At 39.1% G+C, this 25,593-nt stretch overlaps 2 long non-coding RNA genes across 4 annotated transcripts in view; both read right to left on the bottom strand.

The window, feature by feature from the left end:
- Positions 1-1,135: 1,135 nt before the first annotated feature.
- The window catches only part of LOC146543318 (uncharacterized), a 31,048-nt gene continuing 6,590 nt past the window's right edge, over positions 1,136-25,593 (bottom strand). For 2 of the 3 annotated variants that reach the window (XR_014886539.1, XR_014886541.1), the window contains 2 exons: positions 3,926-4,070; positions 1,136-1,644 (listed from right to left, as the gene is read on the bottom strand). This is a non-coding gene — a long non-coding RNA (uncharacterized LOC146543318). Of the gene's footprint in view, positions 1,645-3,925; positions 4,071-25,378; positions 25,513-25,593 lie in introns of all 3 variants that reach the window. The other variant, XR_014886540.1, reaches the window with a different exon arrangement.
- On the bottom strand, positions 20,350-25,371 carry LOC146543319 (uncharacterized). Its single transcript, XR_014886542.1, has 2 exons — positions 23,299-25,371; positions 20,350-22,689 (listed from the first exon to the last, which is right to left on the bottom strand). It is a non-coding gene; the product is annotated as an uncharacterized LOC146543319 (long non-coding RNA).

Below are 25,593 nucleotides of genomic sequence, written 5' to 3'. Positions count from 1 at the left end.
AGAATAAAATCTATGTGAATTTTGTGCTGAAGCAGAGCTTAATAATTACATCCTACACCCAGTGCAGTCAGTAGAACTTTTCCTCAGGATCTCACTGATTGCAGAACTGTCATAGCAACTCATTCAGCACATCCCTGAAATTTGGCAGCAGTGATCAGAACTGAAGTCTTCATTCTGATAAAACAGAATTTTCCTCCAGTCGCTTTCACAGCACTGAGGTGGCATGAGATCTAGCTCACAGTAAGGTATCTGTGAGCTACCAAACTGCTTGGAGTTGAGGGTTGAATCTTTCAAAGTAAAGCCATCTTTCTACATTTTGGGAAGCAATTCCTGATTACTTTTACAGTGCAATGTGGTCTAGCTTTACAGCTGTATGTGCTGTATGTTGTTTTGTGCTTTCTTTTAAAGGAGGTCAAGCTGCAGAATCTCATCTATCATGAGAGAAAGTATGGTTCTTACCTGTCAGAAGAGCATCCTTTGTTAATGTTTGATATTTGTTTAGTCCAGGTCAGCATTTAAAGCATTTAGGAGTATTTCTTTTTGAACGAATGGATATCATTTTTCATACATTTGATGATACCTTTGAGAGGGTGGTCCTCAGCAGAGCAATTGCACTTAAAAGCGCGATCTCCCTGTGTTCAGTGGGATGTCCAAAACACGAAAGATGAGTGCTATGGTTTGGAACACCATATTGGGAAAGAAAAAAAAAAAACCATATTGAAAGATGTATGCTTTTTCTGCAAGTATTTTTTGGCAAACAAAAAATGTATTAACAATACCTATATTTTATTGATACATATTTTGTTTTCTGTATGTTTTTCGTGTCAAGTGAGAATGCAAAGCACACTTTATAGCATCCACATCAACACTAATGTGACATTATGTTCTATGTTACCATGCATGACATTAGAATAATGTGAATTAGAATAACGAGAAGTTGCTTGTCAGCTTCATGCGGGGATTTTGGAGAGGAGGAGAAATAGTTGAATCATGGGAATTTGGTTTCTTCTTTTTAGAGGTGTTCCTTATTGCTTTATTATTGACAGAGTGACAGTGCTGTTTATGTAGCTTGTATGCCATTGCACCTGAGACAGTGCCACTGATGAAGGCAAATAGAATTGATGTAGACAGTAAATACAGTCCTGTACAGGGCTTTTATTACAGCATTATAAAATCTGTGAATACAGTGCATTGTGCTTTTCTCAGAACAGCAGAAACGTGGAAAAAATTGGAAATGTCTGTAACTTGACAGCAAAGGACAAATTAATAGTGAGAAGAAGACAGAATTTATCTAAAGGGGTGAAGAGTAGGGATGGACTCTCCAAAGACACTGAGTGGTGTTCGAAACACCTTGTGAAGGCATCTTTACTTTTTCCTTACATTAGACCTTGGTCAACAAGACAGAAGGCAGTTTTGCAAGAAAATAGGCTGCTGGGTTCTTCAGCTTTCACCTTTGTGTAGAACTGTGATGTGGTTCCTGACCTTTTGCTGGGGGATGATGACTCCAGGGACAGCCATTCTGAAAAACCTGTGCCAAGAAGGAACCTTGTGTGTTTGTAGTCTCAGCTTTGAGAAGGGTTTGTTACCGAGGACATCACTCCTGACAAATTCCAGACAGTGTTCTATGGCTGGAAGACCTGGAATCTGAGCACAGAAACAGGCATCAGCAAGCTAAGAGAGTGACCTGTTTACTTGTCTCATCTGTAAAGTTCTTGCTGAGCTCCCTGAAGGAAAGGAAGAAGTGCAGGGGAAGAAAGCTCTTACTAAGAACTCAGTAATTAAGACAAGATTTTCACATTTTCCTGTATAAGTGTGAGGGGTGTAGTACTAAGAAATTCTACATCAGGACACATTTGGGGAGCCAGAAGGGCTCCCTGGCTTTGTGGTTGCTTTTTTACTGCAAGTCACTTCATGTCTTTGTTAGAACTGGGCATTCTTTTTACCTCCTGCTTGCTCAGTGTCTCTCAAGAGAGCCCTCTGTTCTGCCACATTGCTTAAAAAATAAAGAAATAAGAGCAGAGTCAGGTCAGACTTTGGGCACTGAAGTATAAGGCCAGGTTGTTTTCACTTCTGTGTGCACGTTCTTAGGAGTTATATTTGAGAATGAATGAATCTATTTGTCTTTCTCAACTTTTTAGATGCTTCTTACTAACTGAACTTTCCAGTATCTTCGAGGATGTTGTTAATTAAGATGAAATAGTTTTTATAGATACGTGTGCACTTGGCATATGTTTTTAGTGTATGTGAAGTACTGCTGTGGTAAAGTTGAAATGAGGAACAGGCATGCAGCACCACGTTCTTATTTGCTGCGAAGTGATTTAACAAATGTTTGAACAGCTGTTGCTTAGTAGGCTCTGTTAGTACAGGCAGAGTAATTGGGAGAGCTGGTGTTTTGGTTGTTTATAGTAGAAAAGGATTAATCAAATAATTCCTCACTTGCATAACTACGTAAATGCAATAAAGAGTTAATGTAGTTTATCTATCAAGTCTAGCATTGCATCTGTGGAGATTTTTATTAAAGGTATTTGCTTCTGATGGTCCAGGAAAGGTGATACGATTTTGGTTAATCCAGCAGTCAAGACAGTCAAATTGCCTCAAAGCAGACTCAGGATGGTTGCTGGTACTTAGTAAAATTCTCTTGGCTCTACCAATGCACTGTCCCTAAGCCATCGTTCTGGATGGACCAAAACCACAACTGCTGTAGTGATCCATTATTTGTAGCTGAAAAGTAAAATTTTATAAAAATTTAAAATAATGTCACAGGGAAAGAACATGCAGTTTATATACACTAATTATTGCAATTAATCCATCCTTATTCCTTTGTTATGTTTTCTTGTATTGCATTCTTACCAGGAAAGGCAAGTGTGGAAGAGTCAGGAAATGAATTTCCTTCTTATGGGCCTCAAGGAAGGGAGAGCTGAGGTCTGATGACTGGGAGCTGCTAAATTTATGCCTTAGACTCTGACCAGTTCTTCAGGTTTTTTATAAACAAGACAATGTGTAGTGGAACATGAAAAGGATTTTCATACATGAAAGAAAAAGGCATAGTGAGGTATGCTTATGGCCATGCTGGTCATATAGGAAAGCAATCCTTTTCAGGCAAGTGAAAAGTGACTAAGATGCCTTTATTGCAAGGAATGCTATGTAACAATAAAACGTGCAATAAAATTTATATTGCTTGTACAATAACTAAGGCACAATATTTAAATAAAATAGCACCACTTTTACGAGTGCACACTGTGATATGAGTTATTATCCAAAAGGAAGGATTTAACTGGGTTTTATTTCTTCGTAAGGGTAAAAGCTATCAGATTGTGTATTGACAGCTGTGAGGGCATTACAAGTGGCTGGTTACTTGTAGGTGAAATGAAGCTATGGCTGTGGGTGGAACAGCATTGTGTCGCAGCTCCAGTAGCAGTGTGCTGTGTCTTCGTCGTTAATCTGCTATGGTGGGCATGCCATCAGAAATTCACATAGTGAATTCTGTTTATCTCAGTGGCTGAAAAAGTATCTAGAAAGAAATACTGTCGGGGATCCCCATGCATTACTTATGGCATAGTGACTTGTCGCGTAGACAAGGCAGTGGTGGTGTCAAGGTGGGCTTGAATACATTCAGAGAGGAAGCTTGTGCTGCAGCTATCTTGTTGGTTTCCACTTGCCTGGTTTAGAAACACCTGTGTGAGTTCTTTAGTTGTTCTTTTTTACAGAGTAAGTAAATTTCATGTTGGAAACATAGTGAGATTTGTTCTTTGATTTCATGGCTTTAGTCGCTGGCCTTTTCTATCTGTGTTAAAGATTTCTGTAATCTCTTAATGTTCGCACTAGAATCTTCTCTGTTTCACCTTTTCTCTTGATGACTGCATTTAAAATTATCAATTTTTAAAATTATGGCTTGGTCTTTGTAATGAACCACAAAACTGGTCACCTCGACAATCGGTAACGTGCAGGTAAGGGATGATGTGCTCATCTGGAACGTCAGTGGTCGCAATTTCTGCAATTCTTTCACTAATAGTTACAGGCTCTCCTGCAGATAATGAATCTGCCTTCTGGAAGAAGTGAGAAGTATCAGACTGAAAAAAAAAAAAAGCTGTTTTAATTTTGTTAATTATGTTAATGTAGACTTTAATAGGAGATTTGATTTTGCACTATTTTTTATATTTCAGTAGACTGTAGGCATTCAAGAAAATGAGACATCTCAGAGATGGAGATTCAATCCAGCATTTCATATAGGAAATGGTTAAAAGCAAACAAACAAACAAACAAAAAATAAATTTTCCAGGGAAAACAGCAATATGAAGAGATTAGGCACTGAGAGAAATAGGCTCTTACATTTACATCTCTCGCCAACCAGGGCAAAAAGGATCTTATTTGCAGGTGAAGCAGTGTAGCCCATTCATTTCAATTAGCTGAGGATTCAATCCATTAGAAAGTGTATCTTCCACTGATTCCTCCTTTGAATTAGCTTCCTGTGATGTGGTGAGTGGCTGAATCTTACTGTGCTCAATCTCCTTGGAAGGATTAAGGCAAGCTCAAAGCTGTTTCCTTTAGAATGAGACTATGGACAGACCCTTCTTTGCAGTAAAATGTCAAGTCTCAATGGATTCAGAAAGAAGATTGTCATTATTATCTTGTGTGACTGTATATCCAGATGTGTGCAAATACCCTGGAAAATACTGTTTTGCTTCATGGAATGGAGCAATGGTATTTGCCCATCTAGTTTTGTGTTTCCAAAGCAAAAAAAAATCACATTTCATTCCTGTACAAAACATAATGAATGTTTGACTGTGTGGTCTATGAACTCTTGGGATACCTGACTATTAAAAATCATAGATCCAGCAATCTTTATTTCCTCAGTGAATACACAATCTAATTAGCTAATTGCAAAATAGACTTAAAGGTAATGCTGCCCCAGAGATGTGTCGCCATAATCCCCTAAAAACCAAGAACAAAGCGGTTGTTTGTGTGTGCAGTGACTGCTGTCGAATGAGGACTGTGCTCTGGTTGCAGAGCACTCGCTGAAAACTTTGTTACCTGCAGGCAAAAAATCCTCTCTTTATTTCTTTCTGAAGTCACAAGGGAAATGTAGGTTTGAGCCAAAAATTGGTGCCATGCAGGACGTGTCCTGCGCTCGCAGTGTCGCCGTCCCTCTGCCTCCATTTAGGTGGGGTCATCTCCTCAGTAAAGAGTTTCAAACCTGCTCCATCATTTTAGTGGCTTCCCTAGGAATGCATTTCACACTGCTCTTTGAATTCAGATTGCTTTGGGTCAGGCTGTTTTCCATCTGGAGAAAGGAAGTATTATGTGCTGAAATTAGTGCAGACTTCTCCATCTGTCTTTGAACAAGCTCGTTCCAACAATGTAGCCCCGCTACCATGGAATACCAAACAGCTGGAAACTGCTTTCAAAGACAACAAATAGTGCCTTGGTTAATGAGCTGCAGTTACAGTAGCATATATGCCCTCAAAAATCATTTTTAGGGGGGTAGCTGACAGACTTTGATGCATTATCAGCTGTGCAGAAAAGCAATAAGCACAGTTGGAGTGGTAGCAGAGGATGTAATTAATTTGTCTATTCTTGCTACACCCTTCAGCTACCACACCAAGACCAGTGTGCACCAACTGCTGCTTGCTTCTCTGGCACATTCTCCCGAAGGCCAACTCTGTCATTCCCTTCAGAGAACTTCTCTAGCACAGCCAACTGCTATCTATCTTGGTCTGTAATCTGTGCTATAATGCAGGCCCATTTTCCAGGCAGTGTTTACTGAAAACAAAGAAGCGTGCCTGGCTCCCTTAGCCATTCCTCCTCCTACCCTCCCATTCCCTGGCAAGCAGCACAGCTATGGAGGTCAGGCTGCAGGACTCTCCTCCTGCCTTTTGGAAAGTGTGGAGTGAAAACCAGCAGCCCATAATACCATTAACCCTGACAGGTTTGTGGTTAGTCCCTGTGAGGAGCAGAAGTTTCATTGTGGTTGATAGTAAAGCAAACAGAAACATGATTTAAGTACTCATCCGAAATAAAAACTGCTGCAGTGTGGGAAAGAGTCAAGATAGGGGAACACAGTACAAGTTCAGAGCTTTCACTGAGAGACGTAATTTTAAAATGACATTTCTGAGAAGAGCATAAAAAAGATAATCAAACAGTGTCAAAAATAATAAGGAATGTAAACTTCCTTGTACTTACTGCTGTGGATTAATCATAGTTGGGACCCATACATTCTGTGATCACTTACACTTATGTTTCTGTAGATGTACGAAATTCTGGGAATCAGAAACCACCTCATGCTGCCTCCACCAGTATTTTTGTCCCTGTATTCTAACAACCAGTGTTGTTGAAGGTAGTTAGGAACTTTGACTGAAATCTTTCCAGATTGCTTTGTAAGTTTTCTGAATAAATCTACCTTTTCCTACCTTTCTTAACTTGATCGGTGACCTGGAATCCTGGAATGACCAAGGTTGGAAAAATTCCATCCAACCATCCGCATGCCACCAAGATTGCCCCACTAAACCATGTCCCTCAGTGCAACATGTAAACATTTCTGGAACACCTCTAAGGACAATGACTCTACCACCTCCCTGGGCAGCCTGTTCCATGCCTGCCCACCCTTTCAGAGAAGAAATTTTTCCTAATGTCCAACCTTAATCTCCCCTTGCACAACTTGAGGTCATTCCTTCTAGTCCCATCGTTAGGACTGTCTTATTTTAGAGACAGGAAGAGCTGCTTCTTTCTCTTCTTTACAGCAGAATGAACAGCATCTGTTTTAGACAGAAGAAACCTGCAACTTGATAGGCAGAACAAGCTACAGGTTGTTCCACTGCTCTGAAACCAATTGGCTCATTAAATGGTCCAGTATTTGGTATTTTGATTTGTCTGAGTTGGGATATTTGCCTTGAGTATCTGTCATTTTCTTAAATGTGAAAATACACATATTATAAATGATACTGTTTGTATCTAATTCAATGTCTGAAATATGGGGAAAAAAGCTTTGTGATTTGGCTTCCTATAGAATTCACATTAAGGACTGTTTATGAACTTGCTATGCGTTCTCTAAAAATTCATTTAACCATTAGAAATCTTGTTATTCAGGACGGGAAATAACAGATACTTTCACAGGAAAAGATGTTATCTTCCCCTTAACCTTCTATTTCTCATTCAAGTGGAGCATGAATCATAGTGTTTGATGTAGAATGATAAAAATACAGGAAAATACTGAGTGAAATTGAAAGCAGTTCATAAGAAGTTTGAAGTTTTATGAGGCATTGGAAATGTGAAAAATTTTGCCGGTGTTTACTCATTAGAGATGACTGAAACTTCTGAAACACAGGAAGTGAGACCCAGAAGTGGGGCTGACACACATCTGGCTGCTCGCTCAGTGCACAGCTGGTCAACGTGCAGCAGCCAGCCCTGCCTGGAGCTGGGCATCCCGAGTCACCAGGGCCTGGTTTGCACTGTGCCTCTGTGGAACCCCAGCAGGTCCTGCTTCTGTCTGCCCTCCAGTTAGTAACAATGTCCCCTAAACTACAGAGTGTAAGAGATGGATTTGTTGTTTCCTCTGAAATCTGTTCTCTACTTAGAGAGAGAAGTATGTGTTCATCTGAGTGGTGTACCTGAAGCAATACATGATGTACTGACATTGATGTGTGTGCAGCATTTATTACTGAAGGTAGGTGAGGGAAGGTGAAAGATTCTCATTTTCTGTATACAAGAATTATATTGAAGGATACCCAGAGATATTTTGTGTATGTATTTCATCATACAATTTGCGTTTCCCCATGAGATATGCATTATTTCAATTTCAAGCTTTCAGATATACCCCAAAGAAAGAGTGCAGTTGTTGAGGGATGAAAAAGTCAGATGAATGTGGTTTATATCTTTGCTTTACAAATTGGTACTTTTGAAAAAAATGTCGGTCTGTGAAAAATACCAACAGTATGCTGTCTGCTCTGTTATTCAGTGGTAAAAGATAAAAGATAAACCTGCTGGCAACCCAAAATCCATTTCAGCTGCTTCTGAAGTGTCATGGACGTGTCTGTACAGGCATTTCGTAATAAAGCTGATAAAGATCATGTAGCCCTGAGCTGAACTTGTGTGTCATTGTGTGTTTGTGCTCATCTGGGTTTGTGAGCGATCGGAGGGACAGAATTTCAAGAATTTTGTAGTGAAATAAGGGAAGTTTGCTGCTCATTAATATTCTTCTAACTGTTCTTTTATTTGTCTGTTTTCCATTATCAGCATGTGAAACTAAATGAGATATTAGCAAAAAATGTTTCTGACTCATCAGTACAGTCGTTACATGAAAATCAGCAAATAAGCAGCATTTTGAGCTTTCAGGTCTAAGACTTTTAGAGTGGAAAGAGTATAAGAGACAGTGCAGTAGTCAAGTTAGGAAAATAGCAATGAACTTTCAGCAATGTGCTTGACAGCCTTTTTTACTGTCAGTGTGTTATTATGGAATCCGTATCATATTACTGACTCCACTTATTCAGTGGCTGTTAGAAAGCCAGCAAAAAAGGATTTTCTCTAACTCTCAGCACAATTATCAATAATGTGAGTGGGTGGGATGGTGATTCGAGATGCTGTCTCCAATAGCTCCAATTTACCAGACCTCACACTTCTAAGTTACTGGCTATTCTGCCCTATTCAAAACATGGTGACTTTCATGTGTGTTAATTGTTCCTTGGATGTAAATCTGCTTCCTTATCTATGTGGAGATACACATTCTCAACAATGCTCCATCTTTGGTATGGCAGAGTAGATTTGCACAGGAGAGAAAGGTTTGATAATAAGAAAATGGGATAAAACAGACAATAGACAGTAAATGAATGGTTTGCTAAGAATGTTTGGTTTAACTTTTAATGTCTGGAAATAGCATATTTTACCTTTATTCCTGGAAACGTTCTGAAGGTCCTATCGACTGTGCCATTTAGCCTGTGCCTGGGCCTTCATCACAAAATAATAAGAAAGAATTTGGGCTGTTTTTAACGGAATGTTTATGGTATGTAACAAAATACAGGATAATTGAGATACTGCTTTTTGGTCAGAATTAAGCAAATCTGGTAACACCCAGTTAAGCTTTGCAGAGATGAAGTGCTGCTGCACAGTGTGTGTGATGGCACTCTGACTAATGGAAATAGGAGCCTTGGTAGGGAAGGAGCATCTTGGGCACTGCTTCTGTTGGGAGCTCAGGAGCAGGGACTGCCTAATACAGATTGCAGAGTGATACCTTCTGGGAGAGAAATCTTTTCAGTGGTTTTACAGCATTTTGCATAGCTCTCTGTTTCTGTGTCTGCAGCCCTGGTGTCAAATTCAGTTGCATTCTTCTTTCAAAGAAAGATTCATGGAACCACTAATAGCTAAGAGATTTGCTTGAAGTCAGACCTGCAATGTTAAATTTATCTGTCAGAATTTTCCTGGAAGAATGCAAATTTACAGTAAATGCAGCACTGAAAGCAGAAATATTTTTCTCTGATACATTTCTGCAGGTCAGCATACAAAGATAGTACTTCATGAAAGCCTGGCAGCACAGACGGTCGGTTTCAGGCATTTTTCTCGTTTTCCAGGAACGTAAATGAAAATGATTTCATGCCAAATAAAAAAAACATTTTTGCTCTCATCTGTAGACTTTAAATAATCAAGTCCAGTAGAAGGTCTGTAAGGGAATTGGCTTTTCAACACAATATTCATTAATAATAGATCCTACGAATAGGGCTAATCATGTTAATAAACAGTTTGCAAAAGGAAGATTTAAATACTTTCAGCATAGGCAGATTTTGTAACGTAAGATTTAGGGGCATGAATGGAAGCTTTGAGCTGGTTACTAAGAACATTGTTAGGCTGACTGCAGTAAATGAGTACATTAGCCTTACAGAAGAATTTATTTTAATCCAAGGTGTTTTGGTCTGGAATTTCTTGGTTTTCTGCAGTGTTGTGTACAGTGGCATCGTGTTCCATGGATGTGACTCCCAGGTTCTACACCATAGGAATTCATGGTGTGAAGAACAATAATAATAAAGCTTTCAGAAGCAGAGTGCCCATAGAACCATACGTGACAGTGAGCAGTGCAGTACTGAGTCAGAGAGAAATACACCTGCTGCTGAATTGTGAGTACAATATTTGATAGCACTGTTGAAAGCTTTAATTAAAATAATAAACTAGCACTTTTTTGATAAACGTTATCTATGTAGTGCTTTGGAAATGGATGTGACTAGACAGGCTAAGTGGGCAGCTGGCAGTATGAGCACAGAGTTACTGAAATGCAGTCACGCTTATCATGTGCCCATTCCTTCAGGATTTCTACTGGGACAAGGCATGTGTCCCTTAAAAGATGTAATTGACCTTAATAACAGACAACCTACTTCTATAAAACATGTTCAGGCGAATAATCTGCTGTATTCCTTCACTGAAATTCTACAGTGTGGCCATGTTCCATTGCTTGTGTTACACTTGTGTCTCCTGTCAAAGAGTTTTCTATTGTCACTGCCAACGTGAGCTTTTTCAGGTAGTAGGAGATTAGTTTCATTTGAAATATAATAGCTGTGAAATCTCAAGGTGACTTTATACAGACTGGTGTAAGGAAGTCTGACCCAGTCAGATGACTGCACCTGCTTTACTGGATGAGAAATAAGGAGTGTAGGAGCCTTCTCAGAATTCTAACAGTGCATTTGGCTTCTTAAATTCGAAGCAAGCTGCAAGAGACAGTGCAGCCAACAACTGGAACAGAATCAATGGCTTTGCTAAATCCCTTACATCAACATCTCTTTCATGTTAGAGCAGAATGATGTTAGTGCTTGAGTTACAATAAGCTGCTGCTTAATTAGGGCAAAGCAAGTCATTTCTTTTCGGCTAATTCCTAGTTCAATTTCCCTACTATAAAACACTTATTAAGGAAAGCTTAGCAGCTGTACTGTTCTCTGAGGCATGAAAAATCTTGATTAAGTTCTCTATACTGGAATCAATGAAGCTTAAACCTTGATATACTGGGACACGGGGAAGGTGCAAACTAGCTTTCTACTCCATGGTGTCCTGCTGACCAATCCGCAGAGGACTGTTTGTTTTGGGCTCTGAAAAGCAGCTTGCTAGACCTCCTGCCTATGAGATAAGTATCACGTTATCTATGCCCATTCATCTGCAAGCAGAACACTGTGGAGGTGGAGGAAAAAGGCAGGATAGTCTAAGCAGCATTAGAGGCTGGACTTGTGTGGCATTGCTGCTTCTGACAAAGAAGAACATGGCTGTTTGGGGGGAGAAGTCACTTTAAGCTTTCTATACTTCAGATATTGGATTTGAGGAATACATTTTAGCTGCCTGCTGTAGCTGCCATAACTATGTGCCTCACGCTTTTATTTCAGCCACCACCTGAACTACACTTGAACATCACTTTGCACTAACAATTCTAAGTTATTAGTGATTGATGCAAACCAATCGTGCTGACGAGTCAGGCTCAACTGAACCAAACTGGTGAAAATCTTAATAAATTAATTGTCCTACATAGGAATAGTCAGTTCTTCCAGCTGTGTTACAGGGCAAAGTTTAGACACCATCTTTGAGATGCTTTCATCTCAAGATGAAACATACTGAAACATCTGTTTCTCCTGTTGTTGTGGTGATGGTGACTTCGGTGGTTTTTCCAAGAAGCTGTAAGGAGTAGTTCATGTGTGTGAAGTTCTGATCCAGATTGTGTTCAGCAGTTCTCCTGAGAATTATGCTTTCTTGCACCAGGCTGTTCTTTTTTTTCTGTGTGGAGGGACTGAGAGAGAAAAGTCTGACAGATGCTCCTCTAATTATTCTTCCCATGTGATTTTTGTGTGTAGAACTTTCTGCAAATAAATATAACCTGGCCTAGATATATCGTTGTACCTGTCTCCATGTAATGTGTTTATGTCTACAATGTTTAATAAGTAAGACATAGAACTGTTTTGGAGAATTTTTTTTTTGATCTTGAAGCCTAAGCAATTACCATTATTTTACCAGCTGCCATTTCTTTCTTGACTATCAACATTATTTTCATAGGGATGTACAATTGCAGAGGAATTGCAGTGAACAGAATACAGATAAAGAAAAAATGGCATCCACAGCACGTGGAATGAACACATTTGTTGTTTGCTTTCAGTCTCTTAGTTTGTGTGGTTTCTACTCCTGCATTTGTTTTTAATTATTTTAATTGGTGTACATTCACACCTATGTTTTGTGCATAACGCCTGGCATGGAGTGCTAGCTGCTACTGCATCACCAGATTAACTGAGTTTTCATTCCTGTGTTTTTAATCTTATATTTTCCATTTATTACCAGGAATGATCTATACAGGACTTTCACTAGAACTGGAAATGGGGGAAAAATCTTCATGAAGAGTTTGGTTTTTCATTTGCTTAGTTTTACTTATCAGCCTTTGAAACAACTATATACTTAATATAGTTGTTAATATACTTAATTGCTTCTCTACTCATCTTCACTGATTATAAAATGTATCATAAAATGTGGGGAGGAAAACCAAACTCCCTGAAACAACTTCTGTGAAACTCCCACTCAAACTGCAGTATCTACAAGATATTGCAAAATATTTTAGCAAGGAAAGAAAGGATAGCAGGTGAAATGAGGCCACGTGAGCAAAAAACTGATTGGAGATTGCAGTTATAGAATCCAGAATAATGTAAAAACATTTTTTTATGATTAATGAAGATTGGGTAATAAGTAACTAGGAAAGAACAGTTCACACCTTTGCATTGTGGCTATTTAGGTGTAATTGGCTTTACTGAAATCACATGGCTATAGTATTTTATTTGTATAACCTTGTCTGATTTACTAAAAATCACTGGGGTGTTTTTATAAGTTTGTTTCTTTTTTATTAAAGCAGGGAGGCTGACTCATTGTTCTTAATCCATCTGTACACAGAAAGTCTCTGATGTGCATGTGCTTAAATTATCTCCCAATTGCAGTCTAACATGAACAAAAATTAATAGCCCTATTCTTTCAGCTCAAACATGCACTGTTTATACTAAGGATAAATTCTGTTGACTAGAATGGAGTTAAATGTACCCTTATGGAAAGTGTGTTCTCTGTGTTCACAGGTCATGGGCATCCCTACAGCTGAAAACTAAGGCAGTGTAGATTAGATGTAAGGAAGAAGTACTTTACTCAGAGGGTGGTAAGCTCCTTATTTAACTCTTGTTTTGTTTTTTTTTTTTCTTTGTCAACAATTAGTGTCTATTTAGGTGAGAAAGGCAAGTTATTACTTCAGAAAATGCTGTTCAAAAGTGTAGTGCTTGGAGGTGAGCTCCTTTTATTTTTTCCCCACTTTTCACATAGTTTTCATCTCTGTTCTGGATTTCATAGTCTTTTCAGATATCCGAAAGACAGAAATAAAAATTTAAAACTCACATCTCCCTAGGAGCCATAGCAGTAGTACAGCTAACATTATGAAAATCAGCTAAATACTGAGGCCAAGACTTTGAGTATTGAAAAATAGGATATAACTACAGAGATAGATAAATGCCATGAGTTTCAATTCCTTGCTTAAGACTCTTCAGACTGGGTGAGCAACCTTCCAGCAATCAGTCTTCTATAAGGTATATCATAGTTTGCATCCAAACTCTTGAAGTGGGAAGAATACTCAAATATTTCAAAGTTCTGCTACTTGAGGTTCAGAAGTAATATGAACTCATACCAACAACAATAGGTCTGCCTGCTTTAGACTAGCAAACAGAAGCTACAGCAGGCACAGTGACATGGTTGCATTGGAGTTTTGAAAAACTTTTATTAGTCTAAAATCTCATTCACTGGCCCTTTTCCAAAAGTACTTCAAAGCTTTTTAGGTAAGAAATTGGGAAAAAATAGCAGAATTTTTGTGATCTTGTGTGAACAGCTGGCTTCACTGGCAAATGCCAGAAAATTAGTTTAAAAATTGTTAAGGAATTGCTCTCAAATAACTCATAGCTATTTTCATATGATGGAGATCATAAGAACTAATAAGGAAGAGAACTGCTATTCTAGCATTTGTATTCATTCTGCTATAATCAAACTCATATATGTAGAAAGAAAAAAACCTGAAATATTACTATTATTGTAGGAACTGCAGCTGTCACTGTCTTTAATTTAATAAATACTGCTGGCAATAAACTTACACCCTTAGGGTGAACTGCAGGATGGAGGAAAGCTAGAAGATGTAACCTGAAGAATTATGAATTTTGAGACTGTACACAAATTCATATTAACACCCGTCCAAGCTGGAGTACAACTAATGTACTTCATATACTCATAACTGACAATGAATTGATTATAGAGACAAATGAAGACGTACATTCAAATGATTCTTCCTACGGCTGACTTAACAAAAGAATTCAGCAGTTGGCTTACAGGAGAAAAGTGATGCTTAATTCATTATGGTAAAATATTCTGTATTAAAATGTTTTCCATGGTAATTTGTTCTTTGTAGACAAGAATGCACAGACCACCTGCAGGGACGTCTTGTCATCTCCTTTGTTGTACTCAGAATAATTTCCTGTAATTCTGAAGCACAGATGACTTGGTTATCAGTAGTGTGCGTGCTTCTGTGTAACCAAGAGCACTCTGCAACCGAGGCACCTGGAAGATCACATTTTTCCTTGATGTCCCCACTGAGTTTAATTGATCTTCAGAGATTTTTTTTCCACTGTGGGAGATAAAGAAACTCCTTATAAGTAGTAGGTTTTTTTGACGAGTACAATATTTTTCAGGTTTGTACTCTAAGATTAATTTGGTCTTTGGTACCTCCATAGCTATGGGAACTGCACTTCTCTGGTTCACCTTGCTTCCTCAGAAACGCGTTGAAGCTTTAAATGTGGGAATAAGAGAACATGGAGGATATGATTATTATCTGCATTAGTGCAGCTTTGCTGGAGAGAATAGGTTGTATTCGTTTAAGACCTGTTAGCCCATCTAAATGGTGCCATCCTATCTTCAGGATACACAGGTAAGGTGCTGTAACTGCTGTGTGGCACAAATCAGCAAAATGTAATGAAGCTAAATGTTTGGAGCTCTTAGGTACAAGCCTGAGCTGTAAGCTGTTCCTGTCAAAACCAAGTGTGCAGAGTAGCTTGCTCTCTGGAGAGAAGTTACCCCAAGAGAACCTTTAGTAATATAACCAATGGATGAGGAGTGAGGAGGAGAAGGAAGGCCTGCTTAGGGGCTGATACTATCTATGGTAGCTTGTGCACTTGCACCTCCAGTCATGTTATCCTATAATAATATGAGTAAAATGAATGTGCTAGTGGTCATAAATTTATGAATGAAATATGTGGCATATGCACCAGTCATTCCCTAATGCCTTACAGGCATTCAGCACAAGCTGTTTATTTTAGCACTGTGAATGACAAGAATTGATAGTGTTAAACTGTTCTTTTCCTTATTACTGTTCTGTGAAAACTAGCAGCTGGATAAAGGCTGCATTCTTATTTATCACAGGCATTCAAGCACTTGTCATGTATTTCTTATTACTGCAAATTGAGTTTTGAATCAGAAGCCAATTTGATGGTTACGGATCTTACTTGAATCCACATTTAAGCATCCATTCTTACAGCAGAAGTATACTGTAGCATAACACCCCCAAGCTTTAGGGGATTCTACTTTACATACAGAGTTAACAGGAAGGCAGTAGGCCCTATTTACTCATAGTGCAGGAGTTGCCAGAGCAGCAGAAATATTGTTTTCTTTCAATGATTAATATGTTCAATAAAAGTGTGGCATCTGCTGCCGGTTTTCATTAACAAATAAATGAAAAACAAACCTGCATGGTAGGCAGGGTGTCTGGGGACAGCTTAAACAGGACCAAGCTGCTTTAGATTTCAGCTATTTTCTTTAAGACAACAGTGTGGAGCACTTTCTTGTTTATAGGATAAACAAGGGATTGAAGCGATCTGTGTTAGCACACAGGAGTGGTTGCTAACCCATAACATTGTGCAGAATACAAAAATTCCACAGCATGCTCCCTTAGGAGTCGCAGGCTATAATCTTCTTGCATGTTGGTTTCAGTGTAAACAACAGTTAAATCATCAGGACAGACAAGCTGCCAATAAAACATTGAATACAGTATTAATTCATTTTCCTTCCTTCATAATCCGGCAGGCTCAGAGCTCAGTCTCTGTATCAGTTCAGAGGATATGTGGTATTTCATACCACTACAGTAGCCTCTTCCTATGAAAACAGGTTTTATTTGATCATGGTGCCTCTCTCTTCCACATTTTTGTCTTTCAGTTCTCAATTTTATTGGTAAATTCCACCTTTAGGAGAGAGGAGAAAGTTGTGTACAACAGTGTCTGTACAGAAAGGTTGCAGTGCCTCCAAGTAGAAGAGAGTCAGGTAGATTCCAGCATCACAGAATTCGGACTGCAGAGAAACACTGTGGGTACACCATTCCCATACAAGTTGTGATTAACAATTTCTGGCTAAGGTCAGCTCATAACCCTGAGAGAAGCACTGACATTGTTAAAACTGTATTCTTGAAAGTTTGATAGCAATCACCCAAGGAGATAATGGGCTAGACCTGAATTTTGCACTTGTGACAAGAACTTCACTGAAACAGTTTCAAGATCTGTAACACCTAGGGTCTTGCTTTCAGCACTAGTAGATAGTTTTAGGCTTCTCTGCCTAAAAATTGTGTTCTTGTAAACAAATATACAGAGAGCATTTGCCACAGTAATATGAATGTAGACACATAAGAAGCCTAACAATCTCCAGAGCCGTCTGCATGTTTGTAAAATACAATTAATTCATAGTGGAATACATTACGAAGTGGCAAAACCATTCCAGTACTTGCAAACAAATGATATCACATCACAAACTGAGAAAGATAGCAGAGCAATCCTTTAGAGGTTATATGATAAGGGACAGGGATGGCTTGGGAACCTAGTGTATTTGTTCTAAAACCTGATGAGTACTCTGAGCTTAATGGCAATTCAGAGAAACCAGCTGTACCTTCAACTGTACCTGTGATCTATGCTGATACCAAGGCAACCTTCCCTATAAATGTTAGATAGGAGACCAATTCATCTGTACTGCTGTTCCCATAAAATCAGCCTCTCTCAATTATTATCTCTGCAAAGAGGGAAGTGTCTCCAAGTAGAAGAGAGTAAGCTAGATTTCAGCCATCACAAAGTCTAAGAAAACATGCACAACAAATAGATGTACAACATGCACTTACCAAATAGATGTGATTGGATTTACACTTTTCACAGTGTGACATGAGTGCTTAGTATAAATTTATACTCATGTTAATTGTATGGTTGCATACTGAAGAGAATTTCATGTTACTGAGAGCAGAACCTAGTTAAGAGGTGCTGTAAATACCATCAGCTTGCAGATGTGATTATTTGCTAATGGACTGCCATCCCTCTATGCTTCCATTGCATCACACTTTTTGATCTCATATTCTTTCTGTGGTGATTAAGTTCCCTGTCTGGCATGACTCATCAGTCTCTCCAGGTATGTACAGAGTGTGCTATGCAGGATGGTGCACTGAGCAGGTGTGGCGAAGCACAGGGCAGTTCAGCTAAAAGGAAATTGAAATGTATTTTAAAAGAGAATGTACAAATACTTCAGTGTTTGATTTCCAGGGTGGTGATTAATTGTGAACTGTGAGATAAGAACATACAGGGCAAATAAGAGCAATAGCCGTTTGTTATATCATGTAGTAGATTCACCTCTGGTTTAAGCTGGCTTTTGGTGGTATGAACCAGAACGCAAGGACTCTGACAGTGTGGAGAGAAGTGAAAGCCTGAACTCCCTCACCCTGGTGAATTTTTGGGGCCAGCTAGCTGGACAGTGAGCCCCCTGATCTCAGCAGTGCGTGCTGGCTGAGACTTTCTGGAACTCTGTGAATGATTAAAAATGTTACTCCTGTTAGGTATGGTGGTGAAACTTTAAGATATAGTCTACCTACCTGAAAGTGTGAACTGCAACCATTCTAAAGCCATTCCAACTCATTTTCCTGTATTTGCTTGTGCTGCAGAGCAAATCCTGGCTTGCTCATGCACTCTGAGTTAGGGAATACTGAATCACTGCATTTAACCACTGAACTCAAATGTTGGCACTGTGATCTTCAGGCTCAGGTGCTTCAGTGTGTCATCACATTTTCTCCAGGTTGCACCTGTGCTAGGCTAAGGAGCTAAAGAAACCTGGAGCTTTCACCTCTTTCCCTTGGATTTATGAAATCATTGCATGCTTTGGTACAACTTGCAGTCCCAGCTAAAAGCAGTAAAATTTGCAGTGTTCCAGGTCATAAATTGGGGTGAGATAGCAGTGCTGTGTGATGAGGCTTGCACAATACCTGCAGAGCTTATACCCAACTCAAGGTTTTGCTATTAATTCTCACTTCCACAAACACTAAATTCACATCTTGTTCTTTTTCCAGTTCCCTGCCACAACCAGAATCCTCTTTCTAGACAATACAATATGCCTTGAGAGTAACATATTGAAGCAAGATCATCTCTGATATCAGGCTATGTATTTCCCCCTTGCCCTGTGCCTCGCACCACTAGAAAATGAAATGGGTTCCTGGCCTGAGCGTTCCTGCTGTTATCTAACTCTCACTGTATTTCATGTCAATTATTAACATCAGCAATGATAGAAATCTTAACACATGTTAGGAAACAAGACTCCAACATCATTTTTGTAACTCTTGTATTTTGCCTTATGATCTTAGTTTGTTTTGAGCCTACCTTTCTCCATCTCCTTTCCAATGTATTCTCATAACTGAAGTGTTTGGGGCTGTCAGACTGTTTTCTGTTTTCAGTCTTTGGAGGACAGGCTACAAAAGCCGTTTACAATCTTTTTCGCTCTCCAGCCAAATATGTTGTTCATTATATATAAGCCTTTTGTTTATTAGTTAATTGTACCAAGAATATTTTAACAGAAGCTAACAGATACCAGATTTTGCTGAACGTTTGGATCACAGCATATTTAGATATATTAGGGAAGGAACATAAGATCTATGTAAGTGTGAAAAGCTTTACTTGTTGGCTCACTTAATTCTTTTCCAGTGAATTTTTCCTAGTGATGCTGATTTTCTCAAGATAATAAATAATGCAATGGAAAACCTGCTAGCAAAGTGAGCTCTCCAGTTAGATAAGCTCAGGGTTAAGGGGAGGGATGTATATTCCAGGCACTTGGAATGGAAGATGAATACCAGGGGCTGATCTGGCTGTGCTCTGCTTCCAGGGTGGCTTTGAAACAGCACAAGCTGACTAGAAAGTACTTAGGGCTTTCCAGTTGAGAAGGCTCAGTGTGTACCCAGTCCCCAGAAAACACTAATCTTGCTGTAGCGTGTGCACTGGGGATGGAGAAAAATGTAATTAGAGCTGTGTCTTCCTGCTATTTCTTTTCAGGTGACATAGTTTTAAGCTTTGACATCTGGCAAGTGTCAAAGCAGATTTCTATCTTCCTTAACGTTCTCTAGGGTTGGGTTTGGGGACTGAGATTCAGAGAGCCAAAACTTGCCTCTTGACACTCTCTGTCCCTGCTTTGTCAAACATAAAACATACCCTGAATCTCACCAAAGAGAGGTTGGGGAGTGAAAGAACAGAGGGACTAAGCTGGTGCTGTGTGGGTGACTAATATAATCACAGCATCCACTACTGAATACCTCACTCCTATGCTTTTTTACTACCATAATATAATAGCATACATGCGAAAGGGATCCTGTCTTGTCTCCTTTCTTTATGTAATTGATATTGCTAAGTATCAGAGTAGATGAAACAGAGATCTGTTAAAAAAAAAAAAAAGTTAATAGAAGCTTTCTTCACAGCTGAAGCTCTGAGTTGGAATTCTGAGAGAAGATGGTGTACTAATTGCCAATAGGGCAGTAGGCTGCTTCTGTGCAGGCCATGTGTTAGAGCAAGCAGAGCATTAAACATCACCAGAAAGAACCAGAGATCCCAGCATCTAGATTTCCGGCTTTTAAATTCATAGGAATTAGGCAATTGCAGAACGCACTTGGATTAGGAAGCATTGGATTAGAGTATACGTTTTGTCCAAATTATCTGAGGCTTTTTAATTTTGTTTTTGTTGTTGCTGTTTTTAAGGCGCATATTACTTTCATTATCAGAGTAGGAATTCAACTTTTTAGATGATATTATGTCCCGTTTTTGCAGGGCCCAGCAACCCGATGAGTTTAGTGTATCAGAAGTTAGCTGGTGCAAACAAAATGTCCTTTGGTTTGAGAATAACATTTGTGTTAGAAAACAGTTTGGATTTTGTGATGTGCTGCAATTGTGAGAAAGATATTAAGAAGCAAAGATTGTAAAAATGCTCTTAGATAAGTTCCTCTTTAATTAACAGGATTTATGATGAAACTTATGCTGATTTCAAGAACAGTTCGAGAAGGAATTTTTTTGGAGTGAGAGAGATTTTATTTTAGGGAAGAAAAAAAAAAAAGTGATAAACCACTGTATGGAATTTCCATCCCTGTAGCTATTCAGAAGCTGTGTGGAGTGTGGTCCTTGGCAGCCTGCTCCAGGGACCCTTCTGCAGCAGGGAGCTGAACTAGATGACTTCCAGAGGTCCCTTCTAACCCAAACCATTCTGTGATTCTTAAATATCAGTGCTATGTAAAGAAGTTGAGAAAATACAGTATCAATAGTATTAGCATTCAAATTCATTACTTGTTGAAACAATTTTCTGCAATTCAGATACTAACATGTTTTGAAAGTTACATTCTGTGAAAAGTGAGTTTCTTAGGAACTTTCTGACTTCTACCTGCATTTGGTATGAGAATTAAAACTAACGTTTAATACACAGTGTTAGCTGAAACGTGAACATTACTGTCTCATCATTTAATGTGGCCTAATGTTACCTGATGACATGGAAATGAAAATAATTTTGCAGTGGCTTCTAATAAAGCCCAGTGTTTTTAATATGTAGAATCCATAGCAAGGTCAGAGTAGTAGTTCTGTGTTGCTTGAAATAAAGATGATCTAGGTTTGTTATACTGGTTCTTTTTGTTGTTTGGTTGGTTTTTAATTCATATTTTTCTAAAATTTTATGTTTGCTGTTTACAGTTGCTATTGTAATAAGGCAAAACAGTATTTCTGCCTGGCAGCAGGTAATAAATATATTGTCAATAATCTCTGTTCAATTAAATTTCCTTAATCAAAGCTCTTAACTAACCTTGATGCCTCACTGTGATTGTGGCAGATGTACTACAGTGAGCTGGAACATTCATTAAGATATATGGTTTCTGTTAGATTTCTGTATCAATTTATAGCTGTGATATCAGTTATATAGTTGCATGATGAGTATTATAACCATTCAAAAATGGGATACCAGAGACAGAGGCTTTTTTAAGTTAAACATTGTTGCACAGCAGTAAGAGAATGTGAGGCTGTACCTGCAGCTTACAGCTCAGTTTATTGTTCATGCAGGTCTCTAGAGTAGGTGTCAGTGTTGCCATCCCTAACCCAGCTGTGCTATGAAATGCATATGTGGTGTCACGAGGAATTTCCCATAGGTCTCAAGAAATGTTAAGGCTACTGCAGAGTTTTCGTCTGGAATATAATTTTTCTGTCATCTGTGCTCAAGGAAGGAATTTAAAAGGGGAACAGGCAGAGAGAAGTCCTGCTGAGGTTATCAAGTACTGGGAGTGCTTGCCCATAGCATTAAAGACAAAAACACATTTAATTAAGCAAAAGAAAGACTGTGCTGAAGCTAGCAGATAATGTTGGCACAGGAACCAAAACATAAATTGGCTAAGAATAACTCTGCAGTAGAATTTTACATAAGGTTCTTTAGAGCAGAGAAATTCTGAAACAGTCTTCCAAATGAGATAGTGATAGGAGAAAATGATCTTATTTCAAGATGGAGTGTAAAAGCTCTATCAAAGGATGATATGATGCAGTGCCATACAAGGCAATTGTATTCTAATAGTCATGAGTTTGAAATTAGTGTTGCTATAAACCTAAATTTCTTTGTCCCATTTGAAAACATGAGCAGAATTATTACCAATTGCAGCCAAGAATTTCAGTGTTGCAGACCCCAGAAACTGTGAAAGTTTTGAACTGGTTGCTCACAGTAGATGTTGATTAGGTAAGGATAAGCAATGTGGCTGCTGTAGCATATGGGACTTACATTTGTAAACCTGCATCATCTGCTACTGAGTGTCATGAGGTGCTACGTGAGCAAGAGCAGAATGGGGGCTGATGTTACTGCCATCAGGTTCTCTCTTTTTTTTTTTTTTTTTTCCTATTTATTTATGATACTGTTTACAGTGATCTTAATTCTATGCTCAGAGGGTGGATGTGAGGACTGAGTACACCCTCAGTAAGTTTGCAGATGACATCAAGTTGGGAGGAAGTGTCAATTTGCCAGGGGGTAGGAAGGCCCTAATCCAGAGAGATCTGGACAATTTGGATCAATGGGCTGAGGCCAATTGTGTGAGCTTTAATGAGACCAAGTGCTGAGACTTGCATTTTGGCTACAAAACTCCTGTGCATTGTACAGACTTGAGGCAGAGTGGCTGGAAAAGCTGCACAGAGGAAAAAGATCAGAGATGTTAGTTTGACAGTCAGTTGAACATGAGCCAGCAGTGTGCCCAGGTGGGCAAGAAGCCAATGGCATCCTGGTTTGTGTCAGAAATGGTGCAGCCAGCAGAACCAGGGAGATGATCGTCCCTCTGTACTCAGCTCTGGTGAGGCCACACCTCGAGTGCTGTGTTCAGTTCTGGGCTCTTCACTACAAGAAAGACATGGAGGCCCTTAGCATGTTCAGGAAAGGACAACAAAGCTGGTGAAATGTCTGAAGCAGGTCTTATGGGGAGCAGTTGAGGGAACTGGGACTGTTCAGTCTGGAGGAGAGGAGGCTCAGAGAAGACCTTTTGGCTCTCAACAACTCCCTGAAAGGAGATTGTAGCGAGCTGGGGATCAGCCTCTTCCCCAGGGTAACCTGCAATAGGACAAGAGGGAATAGCCTTAATTGTGTCAGGGGAGGTTCAGGTTGGATATTAGTAAAAATGTGACTCTGAGGGACATAATTTAGCAGGCGTGGTGGTGATGGGTTGATGGTTGCTCTAGATGATCATAGAAGTCTTCTCCGACCCTAACAACTCTGTGATACTATGGTAAGGCACTAGAAAAGATTGCCCAGAAAAGCTGTAGATGCCCCTGGAAGTGTTCAAGGCCAGGTTGCTTGGCATCCTGGGCAACCTCATCTGATGGGAGTTGTCCCTACCCACGGCAGAAGAGCTGGAACTTGATGGTCTTTAAGGTTCTTTACACCCAAACCATTGGTATGATTTTACCATACTCTGCCATGACAGCCTGCTGTTTGTTAAAGCATTATTACCTTTGTGTGAAGTGATTCATGAAATACTGTGCTGCCCTCTTGAGGCTGTATAAGATATGTTCTGAGGAGCTTGGGGTTTTTTATTGCTGCAGAGAAAAAGATATTTTAATAAGATCTGGTTTTTTATGAAAATAAGCAGATTAGGCATGACCATTTCAAAGCAATCTCTGTTTTAGATGTCCAAAAGGAAGTGGGTATGTTCCCTTGCTGAAGTCTATGTCTTAATTTCTCCAACTTAACTCAAAATATTTCAAAGATCATGTGCAAAAGTGCCAATGGTTGGGAGTAGAGTCTGATATGGTTGTTTGGTTACATTCTTTTTTTGGATTTGAATACAGGAATACTTGGCAGCAATGGGAGAAATCTTGCTTCTTGTACTTTGGTATTGGCCAAGAGTCCTGCAAGAGTTTGATCTTGCAAGTTGATAGTGATACAGCACATAGTGACTGCTGTGTTGCCTCCTGCAGCAGTTTTACTCCCTGAAAGTTTCTTCCACTTATGTATGGCATCTGATTAGAAATGGTTGCTTAAGTGAACTGAATGTGTCTAGATTGACTGAATGAGGAATTCAAGCAGTTAGAAGTGTTGCCACACAAGGTGCAGAGTTTAAGCATGGAGAAGGAAGACCCTGTGTGCCAGAAATTACCCTTGATAGCTTTCTTAAAAACAAAACAAAAATTAAAAAAAAAAGCAGGGTTACTACAGATGCTTTGTGTAATAGTTTCTCTTATATTAATTGCTTAACATGAGACTAGATGGACAATGGTGGGAATGCAGAGCAGTGAAATAGGCTGCCTAATTGCTCGTTTTTCATTTCTTGCTCTGGGAATTGATTTAGAGTACATTGTGTCCATCAGAGACAAACAGAAAGGGACAAAAAGGTCCCATGTGTTCCTGCACTGCTGTAAGGCTTGGATTTGACATGATAGGAGATGATGTTTTAGCCATCTGTCTTACCTCCTGCTCCACAGTGCCTGTGCCATTCCAGAGGGTTCCTGGAGAAGATGAATAATAGCAGCTCGAAGCAGAAATATGCTGGGAGTGATTTCTAGTGGCAGAAAGTTTGGCAGGGCTCCTACTGCCTTAACTGGAGGCAAAGGTTTCCTTTTGTTTTAGAATATTTGCTTCCTGTCCCTAAAGGTTGATTTCAAGCCTCAGCTGTGTTAATGTGATTGAAGCTCCTTTGGTGACTTATTTCAGACTGGCTGCCATGCTTGGCAGACAACAATTTGTTGGCCATGAGGGGGGGAATTACTGATGGTAATGTAACGTGCCAAAATGAGTATTGCATTATAAATTTCCATTCCAGCTGCTCATAAAGAAATCGTAGGTCCTGCACTCCATCTCATGTCAAACTACCATGACTAAAAATTAATAGCTGTACTTCACTGAGCAAGTACCCATGGAATGGCCAACACTCCTCAAACCCACCCCTATTACAGGGGCTTGTATTACTGTGCGTAGGAGAAGCAGTTATTCTTGATATCGTCTGAAACTACTTTGACCATTTGACACAGGAAAATCAGTGCTCTTGTTTGGTATCTTCTAAAATATCTGAAAATGACTAATAGTCCGTGGACTTTTTTTTTCTTCAAAGGTAGATATAAGTGCTTTTTAGTCAGTCTTTCAGTATGCAAAATTTCAAGGCCTCAAGAACTTTGCTTCCCTATATATATATTCAAGTTTTCTTGCATTCTCTCTATTATAATTGACACATTTTAATGAGTAAATACCCCTACAATTAAGAAGAACTGAAATAAAAATTAAACAACAGTGCCTGTAGTTGACTGTGAAAGAGAACTTCCTTTTTCATATCTTCTGTAGTTGAAAGCCAAACATTACTATTAAATAGATATTTTCAGATCAGGAAATGCATTGTAACCATGACTAGCGACCATGAAAAAAAGAAAAAAAGTAGAGAAAGAGGAAAGAAAAAGCTTTTTCTTCAGGAATGAAATAACATACTTAGAAATGATTTGAGAAGCAGGACTGTTGACACAAAAAAATGTGAAATTGAATCCTATTTACTGACACTGTCATTTCTGACAAATGAAACTTTTTCATGTGAAGAGAACTTAACTGAGAATATCCTCTTTCCTTTCTGTAATTCACAGTAGATATGCTTTCTTCCTCAAGGCAGTATAGCTCTTCAGCTTCTTTCCTGCCTGACATAACACGCCTCTTCAATTGCATTGTGCATAACTTCGTAGAGACCTGCAAACGGAAAATACTGTCGTATATCCTCATGCCCTGGAGTAAGAATGCACAACTGTAGCCAAAGAAATATTGAATAGG

This window comes from Meleagris gallopavo, chromosome 15 (genome assembly GCF_905368555.1).
Source record: "Meleagris gallopavo chromosome 15, MGAL_WU_HG_1.1, whole genome shotgun sequence".
NCBI classification, from domain to species: domain Eukaryota; kingdom Metazoa; phylum Chordata; class Aves; order Galliformes; family Phasianidae; genus Meleagris; species Meleagris gallopavo.
The sequence above is the reverse complement of the archived record's forward strand: the minus strand, read 5'-3'. Positions and strand labels throughout refer to the sequence as shown.